The following is a 17,683-nucleotide window of genomic DNA, read 5'->3' on the forward strand; positions in this document are numbered from 1 at the left end:
GCCAATCGCTCAGACAAACAAGTTTGTTTACATTTGCAGGAGATAATGCTGCCTGCTTCTTGCTTACAATGTCACCTGAAAGTTAGAACAGGCATTCACATGGCACTGTTGTAGCCAGCGTTGCAAGATATTTATGTGTCACATGTGCTAAAGATTCATATGTCCCTTCATGCTTCAACCACCATTCCAGAGGACAGATGTCCATGCTGATGATGGGTTCTACTCGATAACAATCCAAAGCAATGCAGACCAATGCATGTTCATTTTCATCATCTGACTTAAATGTCATCAGCAGAAGGTTCATTTTCTTTATTCATGGTTCAGGTTCTGTAGTTTCCACATTGGAGTGTTGCTCTTTTAAGACTTCTGAAAGCATGCTCCAAACCCCCTCCCTTGCAGACTTTGGAAGGCACTCCAGATTCTTAAATCATGGGTCGAGTGCTGTAGCTATCTTTAGAAATCTCACATTGGTACCTTCTTTGTGTTCTGTGAAATCTGCAGTGAAAATCTTCTTAAAATGAACAACATCCTGGGTCATCATCCGAGACTGCTGTAATACGAAATGTATGGCAGGATGTAGGTAAAACAGAGAGCAGGAGATGTACAATTCTCCCCCAAGGAGTTCAGTCACAAATTTAATTAACGCATAATTTTTTTTAACTTACATCTTCAGCATGGAAGCATATCCTCTGGAATGATGGTCAAAGCATGAAGGGGCATATGATTGTTTAGCATATCTGGCATGAAAATACCTTGCAGTGCTGGCTAAAAAAGTGCAATGCAAACGTCTGTTCTCTCTTTCAGGTGACATTGTAAATAAGAAGCGGACAGCATTATCTCTCGTAAATGTAAATGATTAGCTGCACAAGAAGTAGGACTAAGTAGACTTGTAAGCGCTAAAGTTTCCTTTTTTTTTTTGAGTATAGTTATGTAACAAAAAAAAATCTACATTTGTAAGTTGCACTTTCATGATAAAGAGATTGCACTACAGTACTTGTATGAGGTGAATTGAAAAAATACAATTTATTTTGTCATTTTTACAGTGCAAATATTTGTAAAAAAATATATAAAGTGAGCACTGTATACTTTGTATTCTGTGTGGTAATTGAAATCAATATATTTGAAAATGTAGAAAAATATGTAATACATTTCAATTACTATTCTATTGTTTAACAGTGCGATTAATCATGATTAATTTTTTTAATTAATTGCGTGAGTTGACTGTGATTAATTGACAGCCCTATTTAAAATATCTCATACCTATTTTCTCAAGTATGCAAAGTAACAGACAGAGCAGCCATTCAACTAATAGGAGGTAACATTTCTTTGGTAGATAATCATCACCCAATTACTAAGTTGTTTTGAAGGCTATTTTCATGCCCTGTGATACTGTATCTTATTACAAATAGTTTCTATGAAACCTTTTGAAGCTTGTTTCTAATGTGCCCTCTTAACATCATTAGATGGCACTACAGAACAGTTTCTCTTTGGTTTGGACAAAGCATAAACGTTTGCAATGATGTACAGCCACTTGTTATTTCAACAAAACATTTTGAGTTTTATTTCATTGGTCTGTTCAAATGTTTCTATAACTCAAGAACTACAGAACTACAGCATTTTCTGTGCAATCCAAAAGTGAAATAAATGTGAACTGGGAAGAGGATTTGAGAGAATGATTTAGTAGACAAACAGAATCACCTACAATCATCCCTTTATTTTCTTAAGGAAGTTAATAAAGCTTTCAGCATCTGATGCTAGGGAGCACTATGGAACTGCACAATTGAAGAACCAGTAGATTCTAGAAAAATGTCAAGACACTGGGGAACTGGAAGATTGAAGACACAGAATTAAAATTGTAAAAGCAGTTGGAAAAAATTCTGAGAAATGTAATACAGTCATGGTTATACCCAGTTGGCTTCAGGGAATTCAGATTTGGTCTTTTCTTGAGACTGTAATTGTCTATGTGTCAACCAAGAGAGTTCTGAATATATGCACAAGACCATGTGGATTCCAAAGAAAAATACCTTAATCTGATCTCTAATTTTAATTCTTTGATGGAAGTGGGGAGCTCTCAGCCTAATTCTACTTACCTCTAATTTTATGTAGGTAGTAGCATAACCCACACTCAGAAATGAGTTACAGGTCCCCCTCTGTGTCAATCCACAGAATACATCAGTTGTTACAGTTCCCAACTTTAGCATCTTACACTCCTAATTTTAGAGGTCCCTGCTTCAGTTTGGCCACATAAATGGGGTGGAGTGGATTATAAGCATTTAGGTGATAATCACTAAGCTAACAATGTAATTGAAAGGATATAAGTGGGAGGAACAAGAAACAAAGGAGTTCAGAAGGAAAACTTAGAGGACGAGCCTGTGTCATAAATATAAAGGGAAGGGTAACCACCTTTCTGCTATAAAATCCCTCCTGGCCAGAAGCAAAATGCTTTCACCTGTAAAGGGTTAAGAAACTAAGATAACCTCACTGGCACCTGACCCAAAATGACCAATGAGGGGACCAGATACTTTCAAATCTGGAGGGGGGCGGACAAAGGGTTTTGTCTGTGTGATGCTTTTGCCTGGAACAGATCAGGAATGCAAGCCTTACAATTCCTGTAAAGTTAGTAAGTAATCTAGCTAGAAAATGCGTTATATTTTCTTTTGTTTAATGGCTTGTAAAATAAGCTGTGCTGGAGGAAATGTGTATTTCTGTTTTTGTGTCTTTTTGTAACTTAAGGTTTTGCCTAGAGGGATTCTCTATGTTTTGAATCTGATTACCCTGTAAGGTATTTATCATCCTGATTTTACAGAGGTGATTCTTTTACCTTTTCTCTAATTAAAATTATTCTTTTCAGAACCTGATTGATTTTTCATTGTTCTTAAGATCCAAGGGCTTGGGTCTGTGTTACCTGTACCAATTGGTGAGGATTATTATGAAGCCTTCCCCAGGAAAAAGGGTGTAGGGCTTGGGGGGGTATTTTGTGGGAAGATGTCTCCAAGTGGTCTCTTTCCCTGTTCTTTGTGTAAAACACTTGGTGGTGGCAGCATAGGGTTCAAGGACAAGGCAAAGTTTGTACCTTGGGGAAGTTTTTAACCTGAGCTGGTAAGAATAAGCTTAGGGGATCTTTCATGCAGGTCCCCACATCTGTACCCTAGAGTTCAGAGTGGGGAAGGAACCTTGACAGCCTGGTATGAAGGTTGTAAGGAAGTATTTCCTTATTACAAGCCTGTGCTGATTTGTAAGGAAAGAATAAATAAAGCCCTTGGTGAAAGAATAATACACACCTGATTTGTGTTTGTGACTGTGAACCACATAAACTGGCTAGGCAGTACAGTAGGTGGCAGCAGAGGTGCCTTGTGACAGGGCTTACTGAGAATTTGAACCATTCTGGCCCTCAGGGGTTTGGGTTGTGCTTCCTTTAAGCAGAGGAAGTATTCACTTGCTGCTGAGTGTGTTTTACAAGTCTACTTCTGAGCCAATCCACAGGGGATATGAGTTGTTACAGTCCCTTATTGTAGCAGCTTGGTTCTTAAGCTCAAGCTGTAGCAACTCCAGATTTTAGTTCTAGAGAGCCCCAATTCAGCCCCTCTTGTGTCAGCCAAGGGGGAAGCTGTCACAATTGCATCACTTTTAAAGGTCTACTCAACCTCAGTGGTTTCCCTAGTAGCAATGTTCCTGAAGGGCTATGCTTTGAGTTTGTTTAGATTTTTTTTTAATTAGTGAAGATTCCAATTCATGGCTCTAGGAGCCTTCATATAATTAATGATACAATAAAGACAACTAAATTAAACGTCAGGAGCAGTGAAATCAGTTCCAGAGGAACATGACCAGACAGCCACCGTATCTCCTTCTTCATCTAGAAAGCATGCCCTCAGCCTTCTCCAAATGGGTGTCTTTTTCAGCATGCTCTGAAAGTCACCACATTCAGGATATTTTAAGACCGAGGGTGAGGAACAAGTTTCAGAGTATCAGAGCCCTTACAGAATGCCCTGCCAGCCACACCCTCTATTTTATAATGAGACATGTACAGTCACACACCAACTCCCAGGATGATGTTTACAAAAAAATCTCTAAAACGCCAGCCTGGGATGCTTACCCACCCAGGCGCTAGTATAATCTAAAATATTGCTAGAAGGACTTCTTCTCTGACTGGGGAAAAATGGGTTACACACCTGTTAGGGATGATGTAGGTTTACTTGGTCCTGCTAAATGGAGGGGCAGGACTTGATGACATCTTGAGATCCCTTCCAGCCCTACGTTACTATGATTCTATGTTACGCAGATTTAAAATAACCCAAACAAGTAAATACAGCTCTTTCCTAAATAAAGTAATAAACACATTTTCTAGGAAGTTCAGAATTAAAGTATAATGAACTTTGATAAAGTCTGCACAGATTGTATGTCTATTAAGTAAATATTTTGAAAGTTTTTGAAGAAAGATTGTCAACATCTCTTGCCATTGTCTAAGCTGGATAAATACGATTTTCTAACAAAAGGACTTGAAGGTACCTTTGTACTGGTTTAGGATAAAATGAGGACTATTGGTGATGCCAGAGTCATATCAATATAGTCGATAAGAGATGACGTAATAGTGAAAGGACAAATCAGACTGATGATCTTATGACTTCAATGTAATGCTACCTGAATAGAGGGTAGAGATACAGTCTTTCTAGAAATGAATGAAAGATAAAAGTAATACAAAAACTCACACATGCTACATTTTGAGGCATTTAAAACAGGAAGATCACGACTGGCAGAAGAGAAGAAACAGCACTGGAAAGATCTTTTTAGCCAACAAAATGTTTAGTCAACACAGCCTTCCAACATCTCCTCTGGAGAAATGCTGTTGAGACAAATCTCCACAGAGTCCCTCTTGAAGACAAATGTCCTCCAGGGAAAAGCAAGGAGCTCTTCTGAGGAAGTACTACATCACCGCTTCCAAGATGTTGAGAAGCAGCTTAGAAATAGACTTGAGCTTACATCAAGTTTACACAAACATCACAACGTGACTAAGTTGATTTTCTTTCTTTGTCTCTGAGTAAGGTATGGAGGCCTCCACATAAGTTTGATACTGTTCCCATTGACATCTGTGGTATTTCTGACTCAGAGGCTATAAGAAATGGAAATTCATTATAATGTATAGGTTTCTTTGGCCACAGACCAATGCCAAACAAGCTCAGCAAACCTTTATAAATTTTTTTAGTCCAATGCTTAAGTAATTTTCGTTGTTGGACAACTATCATTCTTCTGCGTTGTCTAGATCCTAACTATGAAAATGGGTGCCTGTTTCACAGCAAGCATAAAGGGGCTCACTCTTTAAAATACAAGTTTACTCTGTTCAGAAAACACTCACACACATATTTTAAATATGCAGCTTAATCTCTATTAAGTATTAACCAAGCATAAATAAGCAGTGTGTTTAAGAAACATTGTGTTAACTTTGAATTTGATAGTTGCTGTGTATTAAATTATTTTTGAATAAGTATTCTCTACTGTATTGAAATCTATTATGTTATCACCTATATTTGGCAAGTGGCTAACAAAAGGCCATTTAAAATCCCTTTTTTCATATTAAGCTTGTAAAGAGAGCTCTAAGAAACTTACATAAATAAGTATTTTAATGTAGGAAGTGAGTCCTATTGGTTGAATTGGCAGTGATAGGTTGCCTCACACTTTCCTTCACATGATCCTGTTTTCAGTTGCTTATAACAGTAGGAAGAGAGCCTGAGACATAAGCCCTTGTATTAGAGGCCTGTTTTTTTTTAAATCTCTTTTATTAATCACTCTTATATTTTTTCATTGAATAAAAAATAAAAATAAAAGGGGGAACCTCAATATTGAGGTAAAGATAATATTAACAAAATGTCAATTTCTTATTTGGGTTTTATGAACTTGTTTGCACTTTTAAATATAGTTATAGAAATGTCATAGTAATTATTTTAAAAAAATAACAATGTATGCATAAAGCTATGTCAATTTCAACAGGTTTCCACCTTTTTAGCAGTTTTCCACCATTAGCTCCCAAACATAACAAAGTGTCATAAAAATTTAATACCCTCAAAGTGTTTGCATAAACTTGCATTTAAAATTTATTTTGGTTTAATTGTTAGACATTTTTATATTATCTTAAAGGGAAGTAGTTGTTAAAGATTGTGCTTCTAAATAGTTAAAAGTGGAATTAGTATCACAAGAAAATTAACTCTAAAAAACTTGGTGAAAATTATGTTACTAACTCTTTTGCTAAAACAAAGCGCTCAGCCAAGAAAAAGCAATACACCTTCTCATAGAAGATTGTGAGCATCTATTCTAGCAGTTAAGCATTACATTTAGTATAAAATATTAGTAATGAACCTCAAGTAAAAATTAATACATTTATACTATACATTTGCTAAATTATTGTTATGAAAGACTTGGTCCCCATTACATTGTAAACAAATTAAGTTAATCTGTGTATTAAATTTGGGTTACTAAAACAATGACAAATGTAAAACAAACAAAAAATATGTTAACTAACTAGATGTTTAAGGTTGCTTCTCACACACCAAAACTATCACACCACAAAAACACTAGAAGATATCAGTATACAGCAAAGGAACCCCCAAGCATCAAGAAAAGAAAAGTGAAGTGCTTTATAAATAAGACACTGGTCAACTACACCTTAGTCCACCACCTATGGACAATTAAGTTGGCAATCAGCTAAAAACCACTAACACTGGACCAGCTTAAATTGTCATTTAATTTGAACTTGGCTACTGTGTAAAAGCAAATGTATTATTTCTGTATTGCTACTTTATTGTTGTATTTTTGCTGTACACCATTTACAATGTGCATAACCTTCTAAACTGTTTAAACAACACACAGGTAAATATCAACAAGCAAATGGCAGCAAACAACATGAAGACAAACAAAGCAAATCAAATTAGTTACAAAAAAACATTACATAGTGACTACAACTTGGCTCAACAAATTCCCTAGTAGTACCAGTAACACTCTGAAGTCAGTAACACTGCATCCTAAGTAAGGCACGTTATTCAAAACAATCTTGTTCAGTGTCAGGGTACCAATACTAAATGCTAACACAGCAATATTTAATAAATTGGTTACTGTCCATTTAGTAGGTTATTTGAAAGACAGCATCTATAAAAAACAACTCATCTACAGCAGCTACTGGTGTATTACAGAGCAATGCAACCGCCAAAACGAAAAAGCTAATGGTTCCTATTTCTTGCCCAGCAAAGCTTACCTGAGGGTAACAGCCAGCAGTAAGGGTAACCTATAACCACTGTTCTCTATAAGCTGTGCGCGTGTGTGCACACACACAGATCCTAAACCCGCGCACACGGCGAAACACCGCGCGCACAAAAATTTGCACAGAAGACATTTTTTGCGCACACGGCCTGTCAAAAGTTAGAGGGAACATTGCCTATAACCTGGATGGACAGTACTGTGTACTAACTAAACACACACAAAATTATATATAAAGGCCTCATTTGTTATGTCACTACTCCAAATTTCAGTTTTACTTCTCATATACATAGTACTGTGGAAAACACTATAAAAATGCCTATTTTAATACACTCAGCCTACTACCAATAATCATACAGGTAATAACTGCTATCTGTGCAACCAAAGTAAAAGGGCCAAACTACAACACCATATTAAAAAATATTGTTATGCTTCAATATAAGGTGGTGGCATATATACACATAAATATATACCCACATACACTATAAATATATACATCATAGCCATATTATTCATATGTATTAATTATTTGATAGTGCCCCCAAATTTCAATCAGAAACCTACATTCCTCATTCAAAGTCCTGAGCCTAACATTCCCAGGCATAAGACCCTACACATAATTGGAAAATAAAATCTGTCCATCAGTTGTATGAGGGAATGTGCAACTAATGGTACGTCTATACTACCCACCAGATCGGCAGGCAGCGATCCATCCAGAGGGGGTCAATTTATTGCATCAAGTCTAGGCCTGATAAATCGACCCCCGGGTGATCTCCATCGACTCCTGTACTCCACCACCGCGAGAGGAGCAAGCAGAGTCGATGGGGGGAGCAGCAGCAGTCGACTCACCGCAGTGAAGACACCGGGGAGAAATGGTATATAAACCCCTGTGACTCACTGCATAAACCAACCACTAATTAACTGAGGTTAGGAAGAAATTCCCCCTACAAACAGCTTATTCTATAATTGCCTGTTATGAGGTTTCTTGCACCATCCTTTGAAGCATCTGGCATTGACCAGTGCAGGAAACAGAATTCTGGAGTAGATGAAACATTGCTCTAGTCTGCAGTGGCAGGTGCTGTGTTCTTTGAATTAGGTAGGGCAAGAGATTGTCAATGCATGGACAAATATTTTAGTCACCGGGTGAAAAACTGTTGGACATACAAGATCTGAAGAGGGAGAACAAGCAGGATATGACAATTGCCTTTAAGTGTGAGGGGAACGGACAGACAAATATCACATGAAATTGTAGGAAGGAGGTTAGTTGTACAAAGGAGAAGGGAGAAAAAGAAGAAAGTCTGAGAGGAAAAATGAAAAAAAAACCTTGACTTTCCCCATATTACGTCTGATCAGCTGTCAGCACTACAGCTGGATGGGAAATGGTTCCCACTCTGCATCAGAATGAAACCAAGACCTTTTGGAGTTTTTCAGTGAAAAACCAGAGATGGCCACCCCAACCCCAGTGTGGCCAATAGACTGCGGTGCTAAGGCCACTTGCCTTAGCTGTGGGAGATTCCCTGGTTCAAGTTCCTTCTCCGTCTCATTCAGAAAAAAAGGCTGAAAGCAGGTCCCATCTCATGGGAGTGTTTTGATCCTCTTGGGTACTTCCTTTTCTGAGATAGTCATGGTTATGTCTACCTCTCTCTCAACTAGAAGTTCCATCCTGGACCTGAGAAACCTTTCCTGATTAAAGTTTAATTGAAATGGGTACAATCTTGTGGAAAGTTTCCATTTCAAAAATTCAGCATTTTCTGATAAAAACTGTTCTGTCCCAAATTTTCTAGTATTGGAAATATTAGGCATTATGGTAATACAAATAAATAGAAAAAAGTAGAGGAAAATATTAAAGGAGGTCCTATCATTTTTCACCATACAGTCTCCTTCCCAATTCTAGCAGTAACAATTCCCAAAACAAACCAAAACAGAAAAAAAACTAACAAAATTGTTTTTAAAACCAGTCCAAGTGCCAAGTGGCAGCAACATCACTACCAATCACACTGTTTATAAAATCTCTCCACTTAAAAGTAAGGAAATAAATAACTAATGACAGCACAAAATCTTACAATGTGCACATCATAAGCAAACTCTGAATTCTTATCAAGCACAAAGAAATATGTTCTTAAGAATATATGAACGGCCATACTGGGTCAGACAATCTAGTCCAGTATACTGTCTTCCAACAGTGGCTAGTCCCAGGTGCATCAGAGGGAATGAACAGAAAAGGTAATCATCAAGTGAACGATCTCCTGCAACCCATTCCCAGCTTCTGGCAAACATAGGCTAGGGACACTTCACAACATGGTTTTGCATTCCTGCTCTTCCTGGCTAATAGCCATTGATGAACCTAGTCTCCTTATCTAGTTCTTTTTTGAACCTTGTTATAGTCTTGGCCTTCACAACATTCTCTGGCAAAGAGTTCTACAGGTTGACTATGTGTTGTGTAAAGAAATACTGTCTTGTTTGTTTTAAACTTGCTGCCTATTAATTTCATTTGGTGACCCCTAGTTCTTGTGGTATGAGACGGCATAAATAACACTTCCTTATTGATTTTCTCCACACCAGTCACGATTTTATAGACATCTAACATATCCCCCCTTAATCATCTCTTTTCCAAACTCGAAATCCCAGTTTTAATCTCTCCTCATATGGAAGCTGTTCCATACCGCTAATATTTTTGTTGCCCTTTTCTGTACCTTTTCCAATTCCAATATATCCTTTTTGAGATGGGGCCACCAGATCCGCATGCAGTATTCAAGATGTGGGTGGAAGCATGGATTTATCCAGAGGCAATATTGTATTTTCTGTCTATCCTTTTCCTAACATTTCTAAATGTCTCTTCTTCACAGCACGATAGCCTTTATTCTGGCCATAAATGACTGAGTTGTTTTAATGTATTTTCATCTTGATTTTGGGGGAAAAAATCAGTCAAATTTATTTCTGAACAATTTTGGAGAGTAGTACAGTGGTGGTCCATAACCCCAGCAATATGGTCTCTATCTATCAGGACCTGTCATGGTGGACAGAACAGATTTTTTTTTTCAGCCCAGCAGCATTTCCTTTTGTTGTAGAGGAAGATCTTTGACAAAGAAGCAACTACTTTCATGAAGAACAGGATCTTTATTAAAAACACTCACTCATCCATTAAACCAACGCTTCTTGAGAAATCTAGGCATTTTCACAAAGAACGTGTTCTTCTTGAAAGCAGTATTGTGTTGGAGATCCTTTCTTTACCTTAAAAAAAAGTGATGGGGATGGGAGGGAATTTGGGGCTTCATTAAGAGCCAGTCCATGAAATTGTGTGTAGTTTTAAGCATAGCACAAGGAAAGATTGTAAAGGCAGACTAAGCGTTTTGAACAAGATGAACAGATAGAAATATTAATTGAAGATTTCAATTCAGGGTAAATTTTTGTTATGGACTTGTAGTCAAAAATCATTTAATGAACTTTCTTCAGATTGTGAAGAATAATGTTTTGTTCGATTTGTTAATATTACTTAACCTTTGAATTGAATTGAATTGTATAGCACACAAAGTACCTGGAGGCCAGATTCAGGATCAGGCCGTATTGTGCTAGGCATTATGCACAGGTATAAGATTTGAAAGTAGATCTGGTAATTTTCAAACCAAATCACTTTTCCATCCTAAAGATGGAGGAGAAGAGGGCAGATGAAAGAGAGATTTTTATAGTGCAAGCTGATGCAACCTTAATTCAGAAGAGGCTACTGCTTCTGCATAATATTAAGTTTGAAATCAGGCTTGTAAAACCCTTTTAAAATGATTGGCCTGCAGAGAGCAGCACTGGTTTCTTAAGAGAACTTATATAATATATGAAACATTAACAGTGATAGATAACTATTTTTAAAACATTTATTTTTATATCATGTTCATCCTGCAGAAAAGCATTTCAGCATGTGATGTGTGTGTGTGTGTGTATATATATAGCAAGAAAGGAGGACATATTACTTTTCATTGATGGGTAATCAATGGCATCAGGTTGGTAGACCTAATTTTATGGCAAAACTAAGTCAAAGTCTACAATAAATAAGACTTTGCCATTAACAACGATTGAACTAGGGACCTCCAAGACGGAAAGCATGAGTTGCCATTTACTGAGCTATAAACCAAAGCCTTGTAGGGTAGTAGCTGTATGAACTCACATCTTCTATGGATCAGGCACAGAGAGAGACACAAGCCTACATCCACAAAGATATTTATGCCCAGCCTAAGGCACCTAAATCTCAGGTTTAAGTGCCTACGTTCACACATCTCTCCTAGAACCCTGTAGGCACCTAAATTCAGTCAGCACCTAAGTTTTCAAAGTAGAAGTTATCTAAGCACCTATGTTTCTGCTTCTTTCCAGGCAACTGGGCACCTATCTTCCTCCTAAGCCTCCGAGTGATTCACAAGTTCAGGCTGGCTGCCTAGGTACAGACCCCAAGGCTCTCTCCTTTTGCTGGGGTGCTGGAAATCAGAGATGCTTATCTGCTAAGGACACAACTGCACTACCAAAAATCAGCCCAGCAGAATGCCCCCAGGATGGAAGGGGTGCAGAGTGATTTGCAAACTGAGAGAAGATAGGTGCTGCATGCAGGGAACTCAACAGCAGGTGTGCTCAGAGGCTTCCCGCCTGTTCAGGTACCATTCAAAGTGTACCTGCAGAGTGATGGGGGCGGGGGGTGTTCACCTCATAGTTGTTAGCTTAGCAACTAGCACACTCCCCTAGGATGCGGGAAATGCAGATTCAATCACCTCTCTTCTCTTTGCCGGTGGGATGGGGGGAGAGAAAGAATGTGAACTCGATTTTTCTGCATCTCAGAAAAGCTCTCTAGCCATTGATCTAGTGGATAGTCTGGTGTCATGCTATGCCAATCTCTCCTGCTGAAATTATTCCATTGGGCCAGCGAGCTAGAGCAAATTCACAACAGATGGAATGATTCTGTCATCCAGTGGTTAGGGCACGTCCCCGGGAGGTGCGAAAGCCTGGCTCCAAGCCTCTTGCTCTAATCACTTTCATTATTTAACCACGCTGGAACAGCTTCAGCAGGAGAGATTAAGGGACGTTCCCCCACAAACTATTCCATAGGTCAATGGTTGAAAAACATGCCTACCATGTGGGAGATAATGGTTCACATCCTAGCTCTCCCTATGGAAAAGAGTGAATCTCACATCACAGGTCTGTGCTCTAACTAGTGGGTTATAAGGTCTGCTCATCTTGTGGTCATTTTGTATAGAGAGAGGCGCAGGTACCTCAATCATTGCCTCAAAAAATAACTTAGGCAGCTGGTTCCCATTTGTGGATTGCTAAATAGGGCTAGGTGCCTCCCTACAGACCAGATTTAAGTGCCTATTTTCAAGTGAGCAGCACAGCTTAGCACATACCTCTTTAGGAGATGCCAACCATTAGCTACCTTAGGTGGCTCCCTGCCTAGTATGCTGGCTTTTGTGAATCACATGCTTAGGTACCTAGCTCTCCCCATTCATTATGTAGGCCACCTAACTCAGCTTTGTGAATCTTAGCATTATTCCTACGACTTTTCTAGGTGTCTAAAAGTTAGGCAACATAATGCTGAGCATTTCAACAGCTAAATCCCTTTGTGGATCCCACCCACAGTGACCAGTGAGTTATACTTGGAGCAAATAATTGATTTTTTGGTTTGCTAGCCAAAACAAACAAAAAAAAACTGGGGAAAAAAATCATTCAGGAGCAACCCAAAAGTGTGTGTATATATATATAGTTTTCTTGGTGAAACAAAAAACAACACATTTGTTGACTGAAAGATAAACTTTTTTATTTGGGGCATTCATAAAATGGAGGAGAAAAGGGTGCTTTCCTTCCTGTCCCCACCCCCTTTTATCCAATAGCCCAATGGTAAGGGGGCTTTGTTCTGGCAGGGGAGAACTCCGGATTAAATCCCTACTCTGCAGCAGGCATGTCAATCCAGGTCTCCCCTATGGGAGTACCCTAATCACCCCCTATTGGCTACTTGGGTGTAGGGCACTCTTAATCTCCTCTGTTGGAGCTGTTCCACTTTCTATAAGTAATTTAAATATTAGAAGGTTCAGTAGCACAAATCTATAGCTTGGTGTTTAGAACAGTTTCTCCAAGAGAATGAGGGAGACCCGCTCCCAGAATATCTAATGGCACACTGGTTAAGGCATGCATTAGGGAGACCTAGGATTAGGTTCCTGTTTTTGTCATTGACAGTAGGAAAATGCTTCAATTACTTTTACAGCCCTTTTCCCTCTAGATGTACCCATGGCAGAACTACATCCAAGATTTTAGTACACTGGTAATGAACCTGAAACACAATTAAATCCAAACCATTTCTAAAATCAAACTATGTGGAAAAATAACTACAGTCTGTTAAACTGAAGAATTCTAACACACTGTACATAACACTCACACAACACCACATAGATTCATAAACTCTGCTGCAGTGTTGACCTTTTATAGGCACTTTTTCCCAGCATGCCTTTCTGGGTCTGGCTCTTTAAATCTGGCAGAGACAAGCAGCTGGAGCCCTAATGGAAGCGCTTTGCACTTGGAAGCTACTGGCTGTATCTTATTTTTTCAGTGAGTAAGTGTCTGTTGTGTTTTTCTTTTTTTATGGCTGAGACAATGACATATTCACATAGATTGCAATCCTATTTTAATCCTTATTGTTACAAACTGGAAAGGCAAAGGAGCCTCTGTATCTCCCTGCCTTTTAACTTTAATGGAGTTGTGCCCACTTATATGTCTACTGAATTTGATCTTTAATACCTTCCCATGTTGTGGGGAAAAGACAAGATTTTATATTTTTAATTAATGGAATATTTGAATGATTGTGTATTTGTATTGTTCACATACCTCCTAGGACACTTTCTGTAACAGTTTCTTTGCTCAGGGAAAAGTCATTTGATATGAGGGCTGGTTTCTCCCATTGGAAGTATTAGAAGGCCAGGATCCCCCGATCATTATTATATATATATATATATGTTGTCATATAGATCTAAATATCCCTATGCAGCTTGTATTTTCTCCTGAAAAGAAATAATGAACAGCTTGTCAAAATCTTGGTTTCTCCCATCTTTTTTGGGGCAGAGACTGTGTCTTCCTAAGCATTTGTACCATACTGAAAACAATGGGGCCATGACTCTGGGGCTTTTGGGCTGTACTGTGACACAGACAACAATCAAACTCATCACATGAAAATTCAGGGAAAAGTGAGCCCTATTTATATATTGATATGGGGGGGGAGGTAAAAGTGCATGGGAAACAGTATTTATAACGTGAAAATTCACTACTACAGAGATGTGTGGATATATTTATGTGTGTGGGTGTGTATATATATACACACACACACACCCTTAGTTTTGAAACACAGCAATTAGGCCACCTGGCTTTTAATGAGCTATTTATTACTGTGTCTCCTCAGGGAATAATATAAGCAGAATATAGATACATATGAAAGGCTAACGATGTTTTTTATTCTGAATCTGTTTTTGCCTAGCTCTAATTCACACTGTTTGCTGGCATACTGATTCAATGCTCTGTGCTACTATACTGAGCTCTGGTGTAAAACATCTGTGCATAATTCTGCCTTGCTAAATATCCTCTCTTTGTATTTTCAACTAAAAATGTGTGCTTCCTGTCCTAAACTCTTCTGATGTGGAGGTTTGTTTTTTTTTTCCTATGCACTGTTAAAACAGTACTATGTTCCACCCCAGAAGTGGCTGTATTTGTGTGGTGGCCAAAGATATATTTTTTTATGCTGGATGCATATGAGTATGTGTTCAGTATGTAAACAGTATACATGGCATCTATAGTAACTCCACAGTTAAGGTTGTGTTGAAATTTTCACTTAAAGGTAAACTAAAATTCCAAAAGCAGAACAGACTTGAGGGGTGGAGTATACAGGGAGAAGTGGGGAAGTGTTCCTTTAATGCACCAGGCAAAAACTCCATGAGGAATCCTTGAAGCACAGATATGTGGACTCCCTACCATCCCAGACTTCAGACCCCACACAGTGCTTCCTGTGTCTGTTTCTCCTTCTCTCCAATCCCCCTCCCCACCCCAAATTTCCTCTCTCCTGGACCTAAGAATGGTTCAGTTTGCTGTCTTCTGCCCCATATGGTAACCACATATCTCTCACCCCATCACACAACAGGTTCTTCACTCATGAAAAAAACATAATATTGATCATATAATATTTCATTTACATGTAAAATGCTAAATTTCACCACTGTGCATGCAGAAAGGTGATTTATTGTCATCCACCTAGGATTGGAGTTCAGGTTGCACATTTGAATATGGTGTGTGCTTTGTGGTTGTTGATATGTTGGAGTTGAGAAGAAGTATAGTGTGGAGCTGAGGAATCTGAAACTGGATATTATATTTGGTGGTAATGGGTGAGTTGAAGCTGGTGCGTATACGAACTTTGGCTTAATAGGTGATTTCTTGGAATCTTAGTGATAGTGTTGAGCAATTTTTACTGCAAGTCAGTTTCATGTGGGAGCACGTATGCACAGTTGCATGCGCATATACTGTGACTCAGCCTGGAAAGATCTGGGTCAGCAAATGCTTCGTAGTCCTGGAATAGGGCAACATGGTTTGAGAAGTCACCTGTCTGTTTTTGCTCACTAGGAGGCTCTTCTTTTTTTAAATGTCTGCTGGGAGCAGTAATTGTCAGTAGTTGTAAGCAAGACAGCAGCTTCTCTGGTACTGTCAACATGACGAGGTGTGGGATCACCTTATTGTCAATGAGACCAATTCTGCGGAGTTAGAAGCATGGCAGCAGCTACCCATCAGTCTGTTTCAGAATGAAAACTGGGTCAGAAGCAGAACCAGAACCACCAGCTTGCAGACCCATTTTTCTGTAAAGTTTGCCAAAATCAGTGGTAGAACTATTCAGGCTAAAGAATTTTGTGGTGATACAATGCTCAGTTATGCACAGTGCACAATGACCCTCCCAATGGTTTTACTTGTAAGCTTCTGTAGGGTATTGTTAGGGGCTGTAAAACAAATGGAAGTATGAAGGGCATAAGAAAGGATCCTGGTTCAAAATCAGAGGGATATAAATATAAGACTGCAAGGCATGTTTCCCTTCTAGTCAGCATATACTTACTTACTTTTCTGTATTTACTAGAGATAGTCCCAAGTTCCGAAACTCAGAACTGGATTTTAAACACCCTAATATTCAAGTGCTTTGATCAGGGGGTTGCTGTTCAGATCCATCTCTGGCATTTCTATTCTGAAACACTGAAAATGGGAAAGAGAGGGGAAGGTTTCAGAATGCTACAGCAGCACAGTGTGTGTGTGTGTGTGTTTATATAATTCACATGAGAAAGCACAGAGACAAGACTAGCTTTGAAGCTGGGGTCTCCTAAACATTCTCTCTCTAAGGGAGATAAAATATTGAAAAATACTTGGTTTAAACTGCTGCCAAAACTCTTATACTTTGTACCACTTCTGGAAAAGACCCTGGGGACCAGCACTGGAATCCTTTCTATTGATTGGCTGGTTAAATAGAGGCCTATTAGATTCAGACAGGCTAGATTGATTATACAGCAGCAGAAGGAGCTTAGACTCAGAGCTGAGAGAGCAAGAGAGGGAGAGAGTATGTACTATAGCATCAGTATGTGACTGCTGGTGCCTGATAACACTGATACCTAGCTCCCTCAGTGGACAACTTACTGAGCTACCTTCTTCCTTCATGAGAGGATGCTAGCCTCAAGTCTGTGCAAGCGATGATAGACTGGACCTTGGAATAGTTCATTTTACTTATCTCTTAACAATCTGCATCTCTGAAGAAGAGGTTCATTATTGAAAACAAAAATTCACCCTCTCCCCACTAAACCCACACAGCACTGATAATATACACAGTTTGATCCTCCAGGTAAGGATTTTCTTTCTCCTTTCTCAGCAGTTAATAAAAAAAATGCCTTATTCTTTTGTATACCTTGCATGTTAAAAAATACCTATGAGCTTTGGGTTCATGTACAGTATGTATTTATTGCATATAGTTTTCTCTCATTCTCAGATGGATAGGTATCAAATACTATGCATGCACAGAGAGAATTAGGAAGGAGTTCTGGATTGTGAAAAATGTTGATTATACTTTTGCCCAAACTAAGTGAAAATGAAGTGGGTAGCAATGACATTTTTCTATCTACTTGTGCAATATTATAATGTAAACTGTTCCACAAATGCTAAGCAATTTAGGGCAGTAAATTTTTGGCTATTCATATTGTGCAGCCAGGTAAGGCAGTCATTTCACGGGAGCATTTCACAGTGCTTGTCAGTAGTTTAAAACAAAATCTGTCTTTTGACGGTAAGCTAACCACTGCTGCACAAACATGATCTGTCTTAAATGATATGGCATTATACTGCCATCTTATTAGAGATATGGTAATTATAGCTAACGTTCTGCTTGAAAAGAAAATACCAAGGTTTAGGAGCT

At 38.6% G+C, this 17,683-nt stretch overlaps 1 protein-coding gene across 1 annotated transcript in view; it reads left to right on the forward strand.

The window, feature by feature from the left end:
* The first annotated feature begins 16,828 nt into the window (after nucleotides 1–16,828).
* CDH18 (cadherin 18) overlaps nucleotides 16,829–17,683 on the forward strand; it is an 849,773-nt gene continuing 848,918 nt past the window's right edge. The window contains exon 1 of the mRNA XM_084618628.1: nucleotides 16,829–17,119. The gene's annotated coding sequence lies outside the window, so the exon portion shown is untranslated. The remainder of the gene's footprint in view (nucleotides 17,120–17,683) is intronic.

This window comes from Lepidochelys olivacea, assembly GCF_965140295.1.
Source record: "Lepidochelys olivacea isolate rLepOli2 genome assembly, chromosome: 2".
Classification (NCBI taxonomy): Eukaryota; Metazoa; Chordata; order Testudines; family Cheloniidae; genus Lepidochelys; species Lepidochelys olivacea.